At 33.7% G+C, this 22363-nt stretch overlaps 1 long non-coding RNA gene across 1 annotated transcript in view; it reads right to left on the bottom strand.

Moving 5' to 3' along the window:
* Positions 1 to 22363, bottom strand: part of LOC106509856 (uncharacterized) — a 967706-nt gene that overhangs the window by 251823 nt on the left and 693520 nt on the right. Inside the window, exon 5 of the long non-coding RNA XR_014842303.1 lies at positions 1958 to 2182. This is a non-coding gene — a long non-coding RNA (uncharacterized LOC106509856). The remainder of the gene's footprint in view (positions 1 to 1957; positions 2183 to 22363) is intronic.

Here is a 22363-nt window from a genome sequence, read left to right as displayed (position 1 = left end):
TCCTAGAGTAATGACAATAAAAACAAAAATAAACAAATGGGACTTAATTAAACTTCAAAGTTTCTGCAGAGCATAGGAAACCCTAAATAAAATGAAAAGAAAACCCACAGAATGGGAGAAAATTTTGCAAGTGAATCGACTGACAAGGGATTCATCTCCAAAATTTATAAACACCTACTGCAGCTCAATACCAAAAAAACAAACAACCCCATCCAGAAATGGGCAGAAGATCTAAACAGACAATTCTCCAAAGAAGACACATAGATGGCTAAAAAAAAAAAAAAAAAAAAAAAAAAAAAAAAAAAAAAAAACATGAAAAGATGTTCAACACCACTCATTATTAGAGAAATGCAAATCAAAACCACTATAAGTTACCACCTTACACCAGCCAGAATGGCCATCATCAAAAAGTCTACAAACAATAAGTGCTGGAGAGGGGGTGGAGAAGAAGGAACCCTATTACACTGTTGGTGGCAATGTAAATTGGTACAACCACTGTGGAAAACAGGATGGAGATTCCTCAGTAAACTAAAAATAGAATTACCATTTGATCCAGCAATCCCACTCCTGGGCATCTACTGGAGAAAACCATGACTTGGAAAGATACATGTACTCAAATGTTTATTGCAGCACTATTTGCAATAGCCAAGACATGAAAACAGCCTAAATGTCCATCCACAGAGGAGTGCATCAAGAAGATATGGTACATAGACGCAGTAGAATATTACTCAGCCATTAAAATGAATGAAATACCAGCATTTTTAGCAACATGGATGGACCTAAAAATTATCATGCTGAGAAGTTAGCCAGACACTGACACACCAGCATCATATGTTATCACTTACATATAGAATCTAAAAAAAGGACAGAATGAACTTCTTTGCAGAACAGATACTGACCCACAGACTTCGAAAAACTTATGGTTTCCAAATGAGACAGGTTGGGGGGCGGGGGGATGCGCTGGGTGTTTGGGATGGAAACGCTATAAAACTGGGTTGCAATGATTGTTGTACAACAATGAATGTAATAAAATTCATTGAGTAAAAAAAGAAAAGAAGATAAGTATGAAAATGAAGTAAAATGACATTATTTCTAATTAAGTTCTGTTGGGTACAGCAAAACTTTTAGTATTTAGGCCATTGGTCTGCTAGAATGCAAAATGTAATAAAGTTAATACCTTGCATGGTTCCTTTTACCATTTTGCAAAATTATCGTCAAGAGATCAAGCAGATGGAAAATGGTTTTCATTATTTAGCAAAATTATTAGGATCATAGCATAAATAAACTCTAAAGTAAAAACAATTTTCATTCTTATATATGCAAAAGTTTAGGAAGTAATTACCTTTTATTTGGGTGGAATAATAGGTTGATAATATTTAGAAATAAAAATGGAAATTCCCTATTAGAAAATAATTATGTGATTTTTTTCCCCAATATAATAAGGAAAATGTGAGGTTTAATAATAGGGCAATATTAAAGCACTTAATTCCTCATAAGAATCATTTGAAAGGCTATAATTATATTATACCACTTTAATATCTGAAAAGAAAAATCCTGCATGCATAATTACATTACTATGTAAGGATATGGAGTGTATTTCAATTCGCTCAAAAAAATTCTCCAGTAAAATGTGTTGTTCATGCTCATAAATAAGCATACCCACTTGATAATATCAAAGTTTTCTTCTAGCCCCCAAAATATAAATATATTTTAAATTCTTTTATTTATAATCTAAGACATTAAAATATAGTACACTCCTCATTGCTTGGACTTAAATTATCTGGAAGATACAGGCGCTGTGGTCATCTGTCTGACTTGAGCTGCTAGATCCAAATTCAGAAGGACCATTACGCAAAGAGGTGATGAAGGGAGAGTCCAGGAGAGGTAGAAAGGAGATGCTCTTTTTCCCAAGCTCATGTTCCAGATTTCAACCCAACACACTCAAAGGATTACTTACCAACTCAGCTGTCAAGTGGCGGTTTTTCTGGTGGAACCTAACTTGGGTCTGCTCGCCCGTGTGTAGTAAAGCCAATCTACTGACACTGGGTTGTGGCAAAGGAAAGTGCAGCATTTGTGGCAGAGCACCAAGCAAGAAGTCCAGGCAGGTAGTTTATACCAAATATCATAGGTAGAAGTATATTTTGCCATGCAAACATGTTTGTAGCCATGTACATTAATCTGCCTAGAAAAGAAAAAGGAGAGAAATATGAAATAAAGAAAAATAAAAGTCCCATGGTGTTAGCTGAAAGGAAAAACTCTGAGTTTAACCTATAAAATGCACTTAGAGTCTATGACACCTTGGTAACAGTAAACACACAGAGTGCTGAGATCTTGATTTCCAAGTGACATTTCCCCAAATAAGGACACTAGCAAATCACTAATCTCAGCTCTAGGGTAGAAAAAGTATATGGAAATCCTAGACGTGTTTCAGACTAAACAAGTTATGACAAAATTATATAAAGAAATTTTAAGCCTTTCTTACTGGCCTAATATGTGACAATTTGAACTTCTAATAAAATAATTAAAGAATTACAACATATTAAACAACCACAACAAAAAGATTTGTGGATCCATAATGCAATGTTATTTTAAAAAAGAAAAAGAGAAACAAAGGAAAAAGAGGGGAAAAGAGGCTAGAGAATGGTAAGGGAGTAAGGTGTAAATTGCTTTTGTACAGAACAATACTTAATTGTCAAATATAAAAGAAATGGTAGAATTAGAAACCATCACTTCTCAGTCACTACTGTAATAAATGAAACAAGGAATAATCATCAGTGGATCTTAAAGGCTGTTGAGAAAAAAAAATGTTTGTAGGTTCTTAAAGTAGGTCCCAACTGAATAATTATTATGGAGGAAACATATTATTTTAGACTGGAACCATGTGGTGATCATCACCTGAGTGGTAACATTTAGCATTAACAAGAGAGGGAACCTTTAGCACATGAGCACTGCCGGTGTTCAAACTGACGATATGTGTTTCCTGAAGTGATGCAATAACCTTGTCTATTTATTTAAAGATGTATACAAATAAGAGTATTCCCATTTTCCTGTTAAACTTGTCCTGTTTCCATTTTGAAAATGAAGTCAACACATGGCAGGAGCACAGAGCCAAGAGAATTGCACCAAATCAGGACCAATGCCCAATTACATCAAAATGGAACCTTATCCTGCATGTGGACTTTCTGTTATTTCCATGACACATCCTTTTATGTTGGAATCAGTTGAGTTGGAATTTACTGTGATCAACTGCTTGATTCTTCACACCCACAAAAAAGTGAAAAATTCCCAGTTTTCTGTTGCACAGGTTGTTCTTTTATATCTCAAAGAATTCATCACTTGGTATAGATCTCAGTTTTTAAAATCTGTGGAGTTACCCTTTGTTCACAATGATCTTAACATAATATTTTAAAACTTCTTAGAAATTATCTATGATGTCAAAGCTAAGGTGTCCTAGATCTTTGCTTCATTGTTCTTTGTCTGGCAAAACAGTGAGAAATGGGCTCTTTATTGTACATTATATAGTGTATATTTTATTGCATATTTCCAAATAAAAGCTTATTCAAATATTAATGAAGAATTAAATGGACTTTAACCTCTGGCTCCCAATAATGAATAATATGACATTACTAATACTCACTAGTCAATTAACCCTGGAATCAGATAATTAAACAAATGTGATAGTTGCCACATGTCATATATTTTGAAACTGTATAATATTCTAGCCAAAACATTTAAGAAAATGATTTTGAATACAGATAGATAGACACACATATAGTTTAAGATTCACAAAGCATTATACTTTTGTCAACATTTTCTTATCAAGTGTGTTTTAAGATATTGCTAATATATTCTAACAACATGTTTTAAACTTTTTTCTACAAAATGAAAATAAATTGAAATAAATACTGAGAAAAATGTCACAATAGTCAGTGATATTTAATGGCTGAAAAATTACCTCTAACTCAATTTGAAATATGCATGGCCATAAGTTATTCATTCCTAGAAAGGTAACAAAATGTTTGGAATCACCAGAAATATTTGTGAAAACAGCTGTTATCATGGGCAAGCCAAAAAGACCAATTAGTGTTGCAAAGAAGCAAAACTGAAATGTATTACTTGCAATTGTATGTGGAATAATAAAATATATGATTACCTAAATCTCTTATTATAATTAATACAACGACAGAAATATTTATAGCCAAAATTTTAATTAATCTAGAGCTTTGCTATGTAGAATACAATATGTTTCACATATGTCTTAATTATCCTTGTCATAAGAAAGGAAAAACCTTTACCATTTGCTCATTTTACACATATGAATATATAAGGATGCATTATTACCAATAAAGATATCTAATTTAAATTCAACACCTTACACAACCCAATATAAGAACTTATTTCTGAGAAAAACCTCATTAATAGCAATGATTTGTTCTATTATTACAAGATAACATATAACCTTGATCACATTTATAAAACACAGAAAAGAAAAATCACGCAAAAATACCATCATTTTCCAAAAATAATCTGGAGTTAAATTTTAACATGTTCATGTATATCTTTCTAGTTTATTAAAATAATTTAATTTAAAACACTTTAAATTATGGTGATGATACCAATATAAACCTTTTTTCCACTTATTAATTTTTTATATAACAATAATCAAAGGTAGCATAATCAATGACTGCAAAAATTAAATTCTCCAGCTATGTCATTATTTTCATTTTTCCCTTCATTATATTTTATTGTACAAATAATTCATGTGTCTCATAAATCCAATCTGGCATTGCTGTGGCTGTGCCATAGGCCAGCAGCTGTAGCTCTGATTAGACCCCTAGCCTGGGAACCTCCATATGCTGTGAGTACAGCCCTAAAAGACCAAAAAAAAAAAAAAAAAAAGAAAGAAAGAAAAAAAAAGAAATAAGAGCCCTTTAGTGCACAAATCTGCCTTGAGTTTTTATGGTTCTTTATTCACTATTTGCTGTTTATTTAGAATTACTAGGAGGCGTCTCAGAGGCTCCCCTGTGTTCTACAGGTACCACTCCAGTAGCAGGTCTAGTTCCACCTAATAATTAGAATACCTCCAGGCAATGATGTAATCCTTTTATTGCATGTAAACTCAATGGCATAAGAATTCAATAGTTAGGCAGCATCTTAATGTCCAAGTCAGTGAAACAATTGTTGAGTCCACAGGTGGAAGTCCAAGCCCAAGTATAAGACTGAGGTCTTGAGGATAAGAAACAATTTAAGAGTGAGTAATTAATTTCTTACTTTATTTCCTTGATTTCTATATTTTTGTACTCTCCTTCAACAGGTTAAAGAGGTCTATAGAATGGCAGCTAGTTCAGATAATAGACCACATGCTTTACAACAGAACATTAAATTCACAAGATTTTTCTCCCACCTACAACTGTCATTTTGTTTTAAATTGATCTTTTTATTGGCTTCTAAGTCAAGCTATTTCTTAATGGTGGAGAACATGGTAAGACCTATGACTTACATAGGCTTGAGCCCACTGCATTACTTCTTTTGCTATGAAAAAAATTCTGTGATCAGAAACAGTGCTTATTACAGCAGGCTTATTAAATCTATGGAGAGTGATAGTGCCATATTATAGGTTCAGCAGGAAAAGTCAATTCATATTCACAGTAAATGACTCTTCTAGTGAAGACACATTTCTGCATCTCCTCTCATATAAGAGGTTCAAGATAACCTTCCACCAGGTGGCTAGCTGATACACTCAGAAAAGGATGTTATTTGAATAAGTGCAAAGGAAAATTTTAAGAATAAGATAATATGGTCCAATGGATTATTCCTAGAAGACTAGAAGTCTCAAAACTGATCCTTTAACCAATTAGGAAATTGAATCAGTAGTAGAAAATATTCCCTCAAAGAAAATATCAGGCTCATATAACTTTACATCAGGAGCCAACAAACAAACAGGAAAAAGATAATTCTTATTTTAAGCTAGTTTATGCATATTTCAGAAAAGGGAAAAGTAGGAACAGTCTGCAACTTATATACAAGTCTACTATAGCCTTGATATCAAAATAAAACAAAACGAAAAATACAGCATGGATAATAATATAACTACATATCGAACTAGGTAAATATAGATACAAAAATAGAAAGAAAAGATAAGCATCTCAGCAGTTTATAAAATATACTAACCAAGACGGACTTATACCAGAGTAGCTAGTTTGGTTTATCATTAGAAAATGTAATAATAAAGTAAATAAATAAATTATGTTTTTTAAATAAAAGAAAAATGATTTTATAATTTCAACAAATATTTATAAAAAAGAAAAAACAAGCTAGAAATAGAGACAATCTTAGTTATTTTGATAAAGGATATCTAAAAAAGCTTATAGAAAACAATATGCTTAATTTTCTTTAAATCAGAAATGGTACAAGGAAGACCATTATGAATTTTAGTCAATATTTTACCAGATGTCTTATATAACAAAAGAAGAAAATTAAAATTCATGAGGCTTAATGGTAAAAACACATTGTGTCATTCAAAAATGATGTGTAAGGAATTCCCTAGTGACCCAGTGGGTTAAGAATCCAGCATCGTCAGTGCTGTGGCTCAGGCTATATATGTGGCATGGGTTCAGCTTCTGGCCTGGGAACTTTCACGTGCTGCAGCCGAAAAAAAAAAAAAATGATATGTATATGATTGTTTATACAAATATACAATCATTTAATTGTTATGCAAGTTAAAACTACATGAGCAATTATAAGACAAATATACATAAATTACATTCTTGCACACTAGCAGGAAATTCAGTTAAAATAGCATAATCATAGCAAATAAAACATAGAAATTACATCAGAATTAATTATTAAATGATTTTAAACTATTTCAAAATATTTTGAAAACTAAAATAAGTTGATTGGTACACAATGAGCCTCTATAGGAAGACATACAACTTTGGTATATTAGTAATGTCTCTTCTATGAAAAAGTCTATTAATGTCATGAATCTTAAAAGTGATTCTACTATGTTGGCCTTTACCAGTAAGCCTTCTCATTTTTAATTTTCTTGTTTGTAGTCATGGCCTTTTCCTTTCCACTTAAGAGAAGTTCCCTTAGTTTTTGTTGTAAAGATGGTTTATTGGTGCTGAATTCTCTTAGCTTTTGCTTGTCTGTAAAACTTTTGGTTGCTCCTTCAGATGTGAATGAGAGCCTTGCTGGATAAAGTAATCTTTGTTGTAGGGTTTTTTTTTTTTTTTCCTTTCATCATTTTAAATGTATGGCCACTCCCTTCTGGTCTGCAGATTTTCTGCTGAAAAATCAGCTGATGACATTATTGGGATTCCCTCAGATGTTATTTGCTGCTTTTCCCTGTTTGCTTTCAACATTTTCTCTTTGTCTTTAATTTTGGTAAGTTTGATGAATATGTGTCTTGGAGTGTTTCTCCTTGGGTTTATCCTATATTCTTCCTGGACTTAAGTGAGTAATTCCTTTCCCAAGTTAGGAAAGAAAATTATGTTTCATCATAAAAAGGAGGGATAAATATATTTTTGTATTTATAGCAGAGAAAAAATATAGCTAAGGCTCATCAATATAGATGAATTCTAAACAATGTTGAGTGAAAAAAGCTTCCCTTTCATCTAGGAATGGCAAGGCTATGTGATCCAGTTCTGATCCATGAGATCTCCATTGAAGTAAAGATGATAATTTTCTTATCAAAAATCCCTTTACTATTCCCTTTGCATTCTCCCAGTAATGTGGGGGTATGATCCTATTTATATAAAGGCAAATGGAAAAGCTTTTGTGACAACAAAAACATAAACAGAAAAGGGGAAATTAATGCCAACTTTAGAATAGATTACATTTTCGGAAGGAAAAGTGATGTCTTTTTAGCTCATGGGGGCTTTAAAGTTAACTGGTATTAGTTTATATATTGAGCTTGATAATGGATATGTAAGAGCATACTTTATTAATATTCTTAAAACTACATATAAATCTAATGCACTGTCTTTTGAGTATATATTTCATAATAAAAAGTAAAAAATATCTATTATTTAAATAGTCCCCTCAAAGGGCAGAATTAACAGCTATATAGGATCATGGACAGAAAAGATACTCAAAGATAGAACCAGCAAGTGGAGTTTAGTCAAACAAGACACATCATTTTCCATAAAAACAGAGAAGTTCCCCTATTTTTGACTAGTTAGATTTATGAGTCATGGATCAATTATCCACTGTATGGGCTTTTTTTTTATTTTTTCTTTTCTCAAATGGGGGTTTTATTGCAGTTATCCTCTGTTTTCTCCATCTTCACATATTGGAAACAAATAAATTAACTTTCAGCTTATAGATAGGTCACTGGAACATAAGCTGTCACATCTGGACTTAGGAAAACACAGATATAGACTTTTCGTTAGATATAAAAACTGGATTACTGGGACAGAAGCTAGTGTGTTTTTAAGTACTTTTATAGAGTTTAGGTAGTCAGTAGAATATCCTATGGCAGTCATAGAATGGATATTTAAACTTATTCCTTGTCATTTTCCACCATGGGGGCTTAAAAAAATTAAAGCAAATAGTGAACAATGTCTCAAATTCTAGCTTCCCTTGAATCTAGGCATGGCAAGGCAATGTGATCCGGTTCCAATCCATGAGAACTCCAGTGAAGTAAAGATGATACTTTTCTTAACAAAAATCCCTTGGCCATTCCCCTTTGCATTCTTCCCAGAATGCACATGTGATGTCTGGATGGGAAGGGCACTAAATAAGTCAAATAAAAATAATTATATATATAAAATAATAAGTGAAATGTATAAATCAAAATCCATAAGATGGTGGAAGAAAAAAAAGGAGCCAGAGTGAGGGACAAAAACTTGGTCTTTGAAGACAATATTGAGTAGCTGAAGCCAGTAGCTATCTACTTAATGTATTTCACAGCAGGGATGATTTCTTAATTTAATGTAAATGTAGATATATACATGTAGAACAATTGAGGTGTTTACAAGGAGTGAGAATATGACATGGCTACCTTAAAAATAGCAACTTTCTATTTTTATTTATTTATTTAATTTTTTTTTTTTTTTTTGTCCTTTTGCTTTTTCTAGGGCCGCCTCCTGGGGCATATGGAGGTTCCCAGGCCAGGGGATCTAATTGGAGCTGTAGCCTCTGGCCTATGCCAGAGCCACAGCAACGCAGGATCCTTAACCCACTGAGGGAGGCAAGGGATCGAACCAGCAACCCCATGGTTCCTAGACGGATTTGTTAACCACTGCACCACAAAGGGAACTCAGCAACTTTCTATTTTTAAAGACAATGGATATTCAATATGATCTGTCTCAATTCAACTCCGTTTATTTTATACAGAGTTCTAATTCTTATTTTATTGTATTTTTATATTAGTTTTATCTGAAGAACTTTTTTCTTATTGATTTATGGTATATTCTTTTCCTACCTTTTCCTCTGTCTTCATAGGTATTATAGAAGGAGCTAAGGAAGGATGTGCTGTGGGCTACTAGCCCCTAATTGTTTACCAGCTGTTAAATGTATGTTTATAAATCTACATATATTCTAACCTGGGGCTTACATAATATATAGTGGAGGCGAAGACACAAATATACTGTAAATAAATATTTATAGCTATTAAATATCTAGAAGCAGAACAAGTGAATGCAAAGAGAGGTTCCTATATAATTGAAATATAAAACTATATTAACCTAAAGAAACAGGAAAACACTATGAAGAAAGTATTACATGAACTTTAGTTCAAGGTATTAGCAGAATATATCGACATATTTTTTTCTTCTATGTTTAAAGAACCTCAAATATAACATTAGTTCTAAGTTGCAATTACCATTCTGTGTGACTGAAGACCAAAATAATGTTTGTAAACCTTGGATAAATAGTCATTTCACAGTGCTAAAACAACACATTTATTTGAGATTGTTTATACGCTAAGCATTTTACATGGTTCAAAAGAGTTAAGTGTTGTATTATGACAAAGTAGAGCCATATTTTAGAAAGTATGCTCATCTCAGCTGGAAAAAGCAAAACTTTGTTAGATTCTCACCATTGATAGTCAGGAAGGAGTGTAAGGTAATTTGAGAGAGGTTTTACCTCAGAAGCTCATTCTTTTATGTCCTCTTCCTGCATTAAATTGTGTTTTAATGGGTAAAGTGCTCTGGATCAATCATTTTATAACACTGAATTGTAAACATAATGATTTTCTTGGATGGGAGAGGAAGGTTTAGAAATGAATTTGTCTGAAGGGTGATTGACAGATAAGAAATAGTGTCATTAACGAATATTTATTGAGTCCCTAAGGCACACAGGGCTGTATGCCAGAGAGAGGTACAGATGTGTTTTTCTGGAATGAAGCCTGAAAAGGTCTGGGTAACACAGGAAAACTAGGACTCAAGCTCGGCTTAGGTCCTCAGTACTTTCCCTTTCATTTTTCCTTCCTGAACAATTTCCTTTACTGTTTTAATTTTTTTTTATGTGACCCTCCCTCCCCTTAATTCTTTTTCAGCTTTGTTGTTCTCTCGCAAGATTTAAACGGAATTTAAAATGCACACAATATCTAAGAATCTGAAGTTTATGTAGTGACACAGATCTCTACCTTCCACTGTTTCATATCTTTAATATTCTACTCATGTGAACTCTCTACAGAATTTAGGACTTTGGAAATTGTCCTTTTTTTTTTTTTTCTAAGAAAGTAGGTCAAATTTACTATTTTTTTTTCCTTTCCTTCACTTTTCTATAAATGTTCAAGGCAGATCACAGCAAACATGTTGTTAAAGTGTCTTGCAGGTACAGTGAAATTCTATCTCCATTCAGGACAACCTGTCTTGGCTGACATCATGTTCTGACCTTGAAGAGGGAAAGGCTTCATTGTCTTTTCACAGTAGATTAAGTAGATCTTTATTTTATGCTGTACTTCCTTTCCATTTCCCCTCTGCTCAACTCTCTCTCTAAGGCTTTTCCATTTTAATTAGACTATTTAATTACACAAGAGAATATCACACATATTTAAAGCCAGTAGAGTTTTTTACCCACTTTTTCAAACGTGGCCTTTTAACTCAGTTAGGAGCTTTTCAAAATCCTATCTTCTTAAAAGCACAGATAAGGTACATATTAATACTTGAGATTCTCTATTCATTCCCATTATGTCTTGGGCAAGCTATTTTTTAGTATCATAGTTAGTTATCTTTACTGCCCTCCACAGTTTCCTTTTCCAGTTTGTTATTTACAATCTCTATTTTCTCTTTTGTTTAGGAGGCAGAATCCCTGAATGATTCAACATGCATTCCAAACAGTAATTGGAAATTGTGCTTGCTGCAAGAATTCATTAGGTTTAGTGCTTAGACCATAAGCCCAAAATCAAAGGAATTTAAAATATAGTTCAGGATGGTAAAGCAGTCAATGGCAGGAGAATTGTGACAATACTAAGTCATAAGTTAAGACAAACCCTCAAGAGTCCTGTGCAGGCAGCTTTTCATAAACATCTCTAATGACCAACTTACTATTGCCTGGAATCACATTGTAACAGAGAATGTGATGTGGAGAACTTTTCAGTCACCCAAGTTGTTTCCTGGCATGGTTGGTTTGCCTCTCCTATAGGAGCCAAGGCTCTACAACTCTTGCAAATGACAGTGTGGGAGGGGTCAGTACGGACTCTGGGTCTCTCTCACTGTAGTTGTCCTTTTTTCTTAATAATTGGTGTTTATCAGTGGGGTAATTAATAAAATTGTCCAAGACAAAATCTACGTTGGGGCCCTTCCCTTTGTCATCCATGACTACATACACTTTGAAAAAAAAAAGAATATCTCTATCTTCTTTTGATATTAAAATTGAATTTGACTAAAGATGAATTTTTTGATCTTTGGATAGGAAACTACTATTCTGATTGTGACTGTAGAGCAACAGGGAGTCCTTGCCAAAAACAACAACTGTGAGCAACCTAGGCTATGAGCAATAGGAATGCACATTGCTTGAGCTCACGGCTCTTTGAAATGTTATCCCGTATAGAGGTTTTGCTAAAGGAAGAGAGACTGAGACAAACCCAAAAAATACTACCAATTTATTTATTCAAAACTAGAAAATGAAAATGTTCTTAGGAGCTCCCTAAGCAGTATGTCAGCTGCTTTGGCTTGGCTTTACTACGTATACTACTATTTCTTCTTCTGTTCTTTAAATAAAAGGATCCTTATCCTATTTTATCTTATATTTAACATAGCAATATTTCAACAGCAGATAAACATTATATTAAATTTTGCATGTTAACCTATTGCCAATAAATTAATTTACATATAACTAGTCTTTATAGGAAGAATGGGGATTTACGAAACTGAGAACTGTACACTTTCCCTGGAGGTAATCAATCAACAGTAAATTGGGTAAAAGGGAGACTATTAGAAATTATATCTTTTATTCCTAATTTTCTATTTGAAGTGTTGGCAGACTCACTTTTATATTCCCATAGTAAAATATTCTGTTATTAAATAGATTTGGGAAACTAGAAGAGAGAATTAAAAAAAAAATGCTAAGAGTATCTTAGAGGAAGTTTGCAAAGACCAATTATCTCATGCATTAAGGGAATACAATGACATTTTCCCACATCAGTTATAAGGCCAGAAAACAAACAACAAACAAATAAAAAGGGTGAAAGATCACAACAGAAATCAAAAAGAATTTTTTCTTGGTTATGCTTTCTTTCACTTTCTCATAACTTATGAAGTACACATTAAAATATGTACTGATTGTGCAGTAAATATGGTTTCCAAAACTTTATTATTCATCTTAGGAGACATGTACACACAAAAAGGACTTGGTTCACTATCCTTAAAAGGAAATGGTATGAGCATAAATATTTGTAATTAAGAGTTTATGAATTTTTATTGTGGAATATAATTGATAGGCTTTTTTGTGGGTTTTTTTTTGTGTGTGTGTGTCTTTTTAGGGTCACGCCTGTGGCATATGGAAGTTCCCAGGCTAGGGGTTTAATGGAGCTGCAGCTGCAGGTCTATACTATAGACACAGCAATGCCGGATCTGAGCTATGTCTGCAATCTACACCACAGCTCATGGCAATGCTGGATCCTTAACCAGTGGCTCAGGGATCAAACCCATATCCTCATGGATACTAGTCAGGTTTGCACTGCTGAGCCACAATAGAAACTCCAATAGTTTTTATTTCCATCAATTGACTATGATTGTTTAAATAAGGTTATGGCTATGCCAACTTACTAGAGAAAAATTATTGTTTCTGATAAGGAACCTAGATGTGGGCAACCACAAGAATCTTTTGCCACATCTACAATAGCAAAAGATTTGTGTTGAACTTGCCTACAGTTTCTCTTACTATATTTTTTAAAACTTTCTATTATACTTGATTTACAATATTCTGTCAGTTTATGCTATACAACAAAGTGACCAAGATATATATATACACGCACATACATTTTTTTCTCATAATGTCTTCCATCATGTTCCATCTCAAGTGATTGGATGTAGTTCCCTGTGCTATACTATATTTTCATAGTAATGACCCCTTATCTGGCCAATGAGCCTGATGATAAGGGTAGAGGACTACCTGGCATTATAGTTTTGACTTGGGTACATTGAGAGGAAACAGTTAACTGAATACACAGTAATTCCAAGACAGACAGTCCACATATGCAGCCACCCTTCCACAGCCAGTCTAGTGTTTAACCAACAAATAGCAGCACTCCTTTGTTTTGGTAGTATGGAACTGAGCCTGCAATCTTCATTCATTAGAAACTTCACTTTTCTCCTCCCTCAACTTCATCTTCCAATGCTAGCCTCTATGCTAACTTAACGGGGTTTTCTGCTTGGCAGTAAAACTTTGTCACTCAATACTCAATCTCTGGTCTTTTTGTCTTTATTTTTCCTTGAAGGTCAGAATAATATCTGCCAAAAAAAAAAAAAAATCTGAAAAGGGCACTGAAACTCAAGGCCATAGTAAAGGCCGAAGAGATGATTGTAAAAAACTTACAGCCCCTAAAAGATAAATACAAAATATCATTACCATTCTAAAATAATTTTACTTTCTAACTCATCACAGTATCTTGCAATAGAGTATTAAATTATTTAAGAAGAAATTTAATTATGCTAAGAATTTATGAGGAACACCAAGATTAACCATGTATACTCTTCTATATGCCATGTGAAACCAATTTTAAGCCCAGTAATGTTTTTCTTTGCAAGCAGTTCTCTTGTCAATGTTAAATACTCTACATAGACAGACTGAAAAATTATCCTTATGCCTACAACAGTGGACTGGATTCCCCAGAGTCAGTATTTTTATTTTTCTTCCCTTCTCCTTGGGCAAAAATTTAAAAATTAGAGGGATTTGTGCTAGTAAATATAGTGGCTAGCAGTTGCTGAGCAACTTAAAAGGTGTTAGGTGCTGTTCGGAGCACTTTATACAGCTATCTTGTCTAATCATCAAAATGCTGGCATACTATAATTGCTTAGGTTCTTATATAGGTCATTATATAAGTCCATAATGCAATTTTTTTCTGGAATCAGCATATTCTTCCAATATGTTATTTTAAATGAAAACATAATACAAATATAATTTACCAAATGCCACATTTTATATTGGCAATGAGGATAAATATGGTGGCATTTGCATAGCTTTTTCATAAATGCACATGTTCATAGTTTATTTATCTCCATGAACCAAGCTTCATGCATAGAGCTTTGAACAAGACAGAGTCTTACTTTGCTAGAGCTTTACTGGCCACAAAGAGAATAAAGAAATGGCTGTAATTATTCGTGCTATGAGAAGAACATATGAGATGTGGAAATATATGTGGGATGGGGGAACCAATTCAGCTGAGTCAAAGAAGGTTGTCATCAGGAAGAGGAATTTAAACAGAAAACTACAAGATGCAAGTGGCTGAAGTCCTATTATGCTAGGACAAAAGAGAAAGTGTTGAGATTGGAACTGGAGGCAGAGACAGGAACCAGAATGTGTAAGGCTTCTCTAAATATTACTTAAAGACTGAGCTTTATCCTAAGGGAATGCAGAGATGAAAACAACCCTGATAGGGTGAAAAAATAATTGTCATTAATTAATCAGCAGAGGTTCTACAATATTGACTTAAGTGCTGAGGAGAGGAAAAATATTAATTTAATCCACATCCCAAAGTTGACCATAATCTCCGGCTATGACCACTATCTTGATTAAACCTTCCTCTTTTTTTTCTTTTTTCTTTTTCTTTGTTTTTGTTTGCTTTTTTAGGGGCACACATGGAGCATATGGAATTTCCCAGGCTAGGGGTCGAATCAGAGCTGCAGCTGCTGGCCTCCATCACAGCCACAGTGATGCCAGATCCGAGCCAGTTCAGTTACCTACACGACAGCTCACGGCAATGCCAGATCCTTAACCCACTGAGTGAGGCCAGAGATCAAACCTGCATCCTCATGGACCCTAATTGGGTTCGTTATTGCTGAGTCACAAGGGGAACTCTTAGATCTTCCTCTTCCAATCATAGTTTCAGCACAGAGGCTCAGAAAACTGAATTGCAACTTTTTGTTTCAGATTTTCCATTTTTAATTCTCCTTTATAAAGTTATGCTTTCTTCAATTTGAATACCTCAATCATCAAGTTTTGGCAAGTGAAAATCTTACAGCAGACAACTGCTTTTCCTATACCAGTCATCAGTTCATTATTTGGTCATGTTCTTGTTCAGTATTCAGAAAACTTTGTAATTTAGAAGTTGTCGTGTATATGATCTCAACTCTGCCACTGTAGTAGAGGCAGTTATAGACACTGGGCAATTAAACAGGTGCAGCTATGTGCCAATAAAACTTTATTTGCAAAAACGGGCTGCTAAAATTGGGCAGTAGTTTGCAAATCCTTACTCTTGACTAATTTATCTGTCCCCAGTCTATGTAGGAGTTCTCAAAGTGTTTCTCTTCAGAGCACTCTTCCAGTCAGTTTATCTTACCAAAGGCATATTTCAGGCTTCATTGTTTCTACATAATTTACCCCTACGGAAATTATCTTGCCAGTGTTGTAGATAGTGGATTAATATTTGAGAATAGGATAGGGTCCTAGTTATTACTGGATTGACTATGCTTTTGCACTATTATGCATGAAAAAAGCCCACATTTCTAGCCAATTTACCTAGTGTCAAATTACTTTGGTTCTGGTTTCTGCTTTCCATTCCAAAGTTATTCCTTAACTCTAGTCCCCATGGTTTCTTAGTCTTCTGAAGTTTAGTCAATTCTCTATGGCTGGTTGATAAAGTATTCCCTTTAGCTGTTTTGTTTTGTTTTGTTTTTTAACTATAGGTATCTTATATATGTAATTGTTGGCAGTTTACCTTTAGCAGTTGGGAAGTATTTTCCCTTAGAATTTTGAAACTATTATGTTTTACTGGTTCTAGCTCTTTTTATAGTATGGAATCTTAATATGAGTGCATTTGGATTAAGTTCTGGCCTTCAGGAACTGTAGCATACTTCCCTGCACCTCAGAAGGCAATTCCAAATGTTTTAGCTCCAGGCCATTTGTACCTTAGAAAACTGTTCTGCCATGCAGTGGACTATAGCCACGCCCTCTCCTCTCCAATGAAGCTTGAAAGTCAGCTTCTTGGGTGAGGTGGGGAGGTGGAAGCCCTTCTAAGTATGTTCCTTCCTTGAACACTCTCCTTCATCCTTAAAGTAGTATAGTCTCCCTGTATTTGCTATTCTTATACTCTGTTATCTTCTTTAACCTTGTTTTTGAAGTTAACCTCTTTCTGCCAGTAATAATACTTTACATCGGGGTCATCAAACTATGGCCCATTGGCCAAATCATGACTGCTACCTATTTTGTAAATAAAGTTTTACTGGAAAACAGCTATTCTCATTCATTCATACATTGTCTATGGCTGCTTTTATTCCATAAAGGCAGAGTTGAGTTGAGCAGCTGAATAGTTGAAAAACAACATGGACTTTGTGGCCTGCAAAGTCTAAAATATGTACTATCTAACTTCTTGAAGAAAATGTTTGCTCATCAACTCTTTAAATTCAAAATTGCCCTTTTCAAATTACTAGTGACTTCTGTCTCTGACTAGCATAGATTAGTTAACAGAAGCCAACCTGAGAGATAGGCACCTTGCCACTGGAAATAATCAGTAAACAATCTACAATAGGAATAGAAAAGATTTATTTGAGCCAAACTAAGGAATATTGTCCAGAAGACACAGTCTTAAGTACTTGAATAATATTCCACTGGACTACAAAATGGAAGAAATAGCTTATATAGGCAATACCTGCAAAACTATATATATGGTTTATCAAGAATTATAACTAGAGCTGGCAAGAAGTAAGGATGCTTGTTAAGCAAGGATTGGTTGGGATCTGAAATAGTTGTATATTTACAAGGTGAGACCTTGAGACCATCAGATTGCAACTGGTAGCTGCTAGCAAATATTGTTTTGGAATGACTGGTTATGTCCTTGAGTCTGACACAATTCAGAAAATTTAAGTTCCCAGTGATGCAGAAAGTTGTCTGAAAACACAGCCACAGTGGCCACTTGGCTCTATTTTGGATACATGAACCAGTTATTCCATTTTAACATTTAAATGCATTTTTCTTTAATGGTTATAGCAGATGTATAATGCATGTTTGACAGACTCATAATGCAGTCTGTTCTAGTTAGAATGAAATTCATGCCAAATCATATATAAGACAGAATGACTTCCCCATACCACAATATGTGAAAATTTCCTTCATCACTCAAAGATGAGCTATTTTAGAATGGTTTGCTCATACCCTTGGGTTTGGCAATGGGAAATGGACACTAATAATTCATAAAATATAGCAACATCACAATGAATCAAGCTATCTATTGCCAGCGATACTGTTCAGATAGTGCCAGCTAAACAGAGTGAATGACTAACCTTGTTGACAGAAAATTTTGTGTGCTTGATAATGTACTTGTTACTATATAATGTAATAGCTCATTTAATTCTTATGACAGCCCTTGAAGTAAGTAGATACTGTTTTCACTTCATGTAAAAAGAAAGTTAGATAAATTATATAACCAAGTATAAGTGGAAGAGCACATAGAACATTGACCAGCTGAAACTGCTTTTGCCTCTTTAAATAGGTTATTGATGATTTAAGTTGAAATAGTACCAGCATCAACTGGTTTTGCTTTTGTAAAACAGGTTGTTGATTAAACAATTCTTTAGTTATTTTACAGAGACAGCACTACCCATGTGCAAGATGGGAAACCATGTCTCCAGGATGACCCTGTAACTTAAGGAACAGGTATGTTACCATCAGAGCACTTCAGAAAGTAAGAATTCTTTCAATAAGCGAAATATGGCTTCCAGAAGCGTAAGTAACTTATATGGAGTAATTCATGAGTAGCCAATAAGCTTCCAAATTTGAAATTAACTCAACCACTCAAATTTTGCCTCTAAATATGAATCTAGGAGACAGATTTGAGAGCCTTGTCTCCTAAATCCTTGCTGGTCAACCTGCAAAAAGAGTCTTTCTTTTCTTGAAATCTGATGCCATAGTATTTGCTTCTATGTGTCTTGGGCAGTAAGTCCTTGCTTGGAACATAAGCAAGTTTATACCTATATTTATAAGTAAGTATAACAGTAGAACTGAACTTGTTTTATGACTCAAAGAGGAAAGTGCTATCTACAAGAATTTTGCTTCCCATTCTTCCTTTGATTATTTCCTCCATTGGTATAGCCTAATATGACTGGATAATAAAGACTGCTATGTAAATTCATTTTCTAAAATGAGCACCTCCACATCTTGACTAACAATAAGGTACTTTAAAGAAAATTCATGAATTCTTCAGATCACAAGAATGTAAGAGGTTCTTAAGAAAAATGAATTTACTGTCAACTCAATTCTCCCATAAGCATTGAATAAGTTTCTTGGAATGCTGAATGTGAAACTGTGAAAAATAAACACTAGAGTATACGGTCCATGGTGTAAGGCAGTTTATAATCTGGTGATATTACTTCTGGGGTATTTTACAATACCAACAACCAGTTCTCTGCCAGACACAAACCTGGTATTCAACAATTTTACTCAATTCTGACTAACTACCTAGAGTTAGAACAGACCCCAGTTTAGGGGCTCAGTCCCATAGGATTGACCCCCACTTCAGATGCAAATCACAAATCCTCAGCCATCCATATTTCTAATCAACTGACTATAAGCTGATAGTTCCTAGGACCTCCTCCTCAGATTCAGTAAAATGCTATGGAACTCACAGAACTCAGAGAAGCACATTTCTTAAATTTACCAGTCAGAAGCAGCCATATGGAAAATATGTATATGGCAAGTATGGGAGAAGAAATGGAAGCTTACATGTCCTCTCTGGGCACACTGTCCTCTAAGCACCCCATGAGTTCACCAAACCAGATCTCATTAAATCTCCTTATTTAATAGTTTTATAGAGCTTCATCTCTAGCCACCTCCCCCCACTTAAATCCAGGAGCCCCACCTTAAATCACATTATTAGCATAAACTTATTGTGGTGGTCTAAAGAGGTGCAGTATGAATAACAAAACTCCTATCACCAAGAAAATTCCAAGGCAGAGCAAACACTAAATGTATTTTGTATTATACAACACTACTTATGTGTATTACATCTATATGCTGAGAGGTCATTTGGCCCTTCCTATATGTAGGAAGTTTTCATAAGTTTTGAATATCCTAGTAGCCAACCCAGTATTTGGAGCTAAATTCTGCATTGTGAGGATAATAATTTAATACCTTAAAAAAAAGCTAAAATTATGTTATTTAGACAATGATAATACATTAAATAATAAATGTAAATGTTAATAATTTAAAAACAGAGATCTCTATTAATTTTTTTTCTGAGCTCTCCTTCTAGATCCCAATGTTTTAATTACTTAGTTCACTATATTTTAAGAGTAATTTCAGTAGAATTTCCTACCAAACATAGTCTCGCCTTCCATCTTCAGGGTATTGAGTTTATCTCACCTATATACTGCAAAAGATACAACCCATTCACAAAAAGGCTAGGCTTCTTCAAGTATTTCTAATTAACAGGAAAGCATAAACCAGGAAAAATGTTCCAGGGAAATATGCTTCAAGTAAATATTTGAAAAATATATTCTGAAGGATATATACCTGAAATATAATAAGAGCCCACAATATGTGGAATATATGAATAAATTAAGTTTTACATTTGCAAGGAAAAATTTACAGCCATATTTTCATTAAAAGACATTTAATTTCCATTTTGGTACATCATATTTAGTTAGTAAGGGCTGTAATTATTAACTAAGACATTTTCTATGAAAAAAAATTATAGAATGCTATAGATTGAATGAAGAAGGAAAAAACAGAAAAACATTCAGCGCAGGGGTGTGCTTACATGTTTCTGATAATTATAATAATCTGCTAATTGACTTCTTTCCCTGGAATCACAGGAGGAGGCCAATTAATATGAATTACAATTTTTCTATGCAGTCTTTAGCATCAGTCAGATGATATTTGAGTTTGTGACCAGTTTTCTCAATATGTTGTCCAATTAACTTCAATGGGAATGACGCACAGCAAATCCCTGGAGTTCTCTATGAAAAGAAAAGTCACACAGGCTACTACAGGAGAAAGAGCTTTTTATATGTGCTCTAAAGTTCACTTGTGGACTATCGTGGTGAAAAACTAGTGCCATGAAACATTTAACTATTGAGGTAACCCCCCCAACCAGAGTGTCTTTATAGTGATCACTGAGGTCAAAGAGATGAAAAATAATAATAACAATAATCATTTAGGAGGATCTGATTAATCCCAATAAGAGGCTGAGAAAATGTACACAATTCCACACCAAATAAAAAAGATTTGGAGGGCTCAAATTACAGAAATGTGTATGAATTTCTGAGGAAGGACATTTGAAATGGATTGTTTTAACAGATACAGGGCCAAATTATTTAGTAAACTTAAAAATCTGCATAATTTCATAATATAATTTATATAAGCAGAGTCAAAATTGTTTCAGCCATCAGCACTAGCTGATAAGTAACTACTAATATTAACCCCAGAGCCTATCATTGACTATGAAGCAAAACAACAGAAATGTTCATTACAGAATTTTTTGTATATTGTGTAATACCAATGAGAGAAATTCATATATTCACATCAACTTGAGATGGACATAATATTTTGTGTTAGCTCACACCAAATACTAGGTTAATTGAAACCCTTAAAATAATATTGAACATTAACCAATTAGTAAATGTTTACCTAGGCAACAAATAGTATTAAGAACATCACAATAGAGATCCAAAATGACACAATAGACTTAATTGACATGAGTCTAATTAATAGACACAATGGACTTAATTAGACTCAATTGATATTTTCAAAACTTTATATCCAGAAAAGACCAGAATATACATTCTTTTCACGTGCACATAGAATATTCTCTAGGACTGACCACATACTGAGGCACAAAACTAACCACAAAAATTTAAGAGTATAGAAATTATTCCAAGAATCTTCTCTGATTACAATAGCATGAAACTAGAAATCAGCCACAGGAAAAGAAATGAGAAAAAACTGCCTACATGGAGACAAATAATGTGCTACTAAAAATCCAATGGGTCAATGAGAAAATCAAAAGGGAAATTAAAAAGTATCTTTAGATAAATAATAATGAAAAACATGGCCATTAAAAATCTATGGGATGCCACAAAAGCAGTTCTTAGAGGAAAGTTCATAGCAATAAAGGCCTTCCTTAAAAAAAGAAGAAAATTCTCAAATCAATAACTTAACCTACAACCTAAAAAGAATTAAAAAGAGCAACAAAAAACCCTATAATCAGCATAAGGAAGTAAATCATACAAATCAGAGAGGAAATCAATGAAATAGAGATTCCAAAAACAATAGAAAAAAGTCAATAAAACCAAGAGCTGGTTCTTTCAAAGGGTTAACAAAATTTACAAACCTCTGACCAGGCTCACCAAGAAGAGAAGAGAAATAACTCAAATAAACAAAATAAGAAATGAGAAAGGAGAAATCTCAATGGATATTGCAGAAATACAAAAAACAAACAAAAACATTAAGAGAATACTATGAACAATTACATATCAACAAATTTGACAACCTAGAGGAAATGGGCAACTTTCTAGAGACACTTAGACCACCAAAACTGAATCAATAGCAAACAGATCAACTGATCAAACTGATCAATAGAAATGAAATTGAGTATGTAATAAAAACTCCCTATAAACAACAGTCCAGGACCAGATGGCTTCACAGGTGAATTCTACCAAACATACAAAGAAGAACTTATACATATTCTTCTTAAACTTTTCCAAAAGGTTGAATAGGAAGGAATAATACCAAAGACATTCTATTGAAGCCACCATCACCC

Source organism: Sus scrofa, chromosome 3, assembly GCF_054392235.1.
Source record: "Sus scrofa isolate SSC_HxYL_T2T_F1_AM1 chromosome 3, Sscrofa_HxYL_maternal_Yorkshire_Landrace_v2.0, whole genome shotgun sequence".
Taxonomy (NCBI): domain Eukaryota; kingdom Metazoa; phylum Chordata; class Mammalia; order Artiodactyla; family Suidae; genus Sus; species Sus scrofa.
This window is presented reverse-complemented; position numbering and strand designations above follow the sequence as displayed.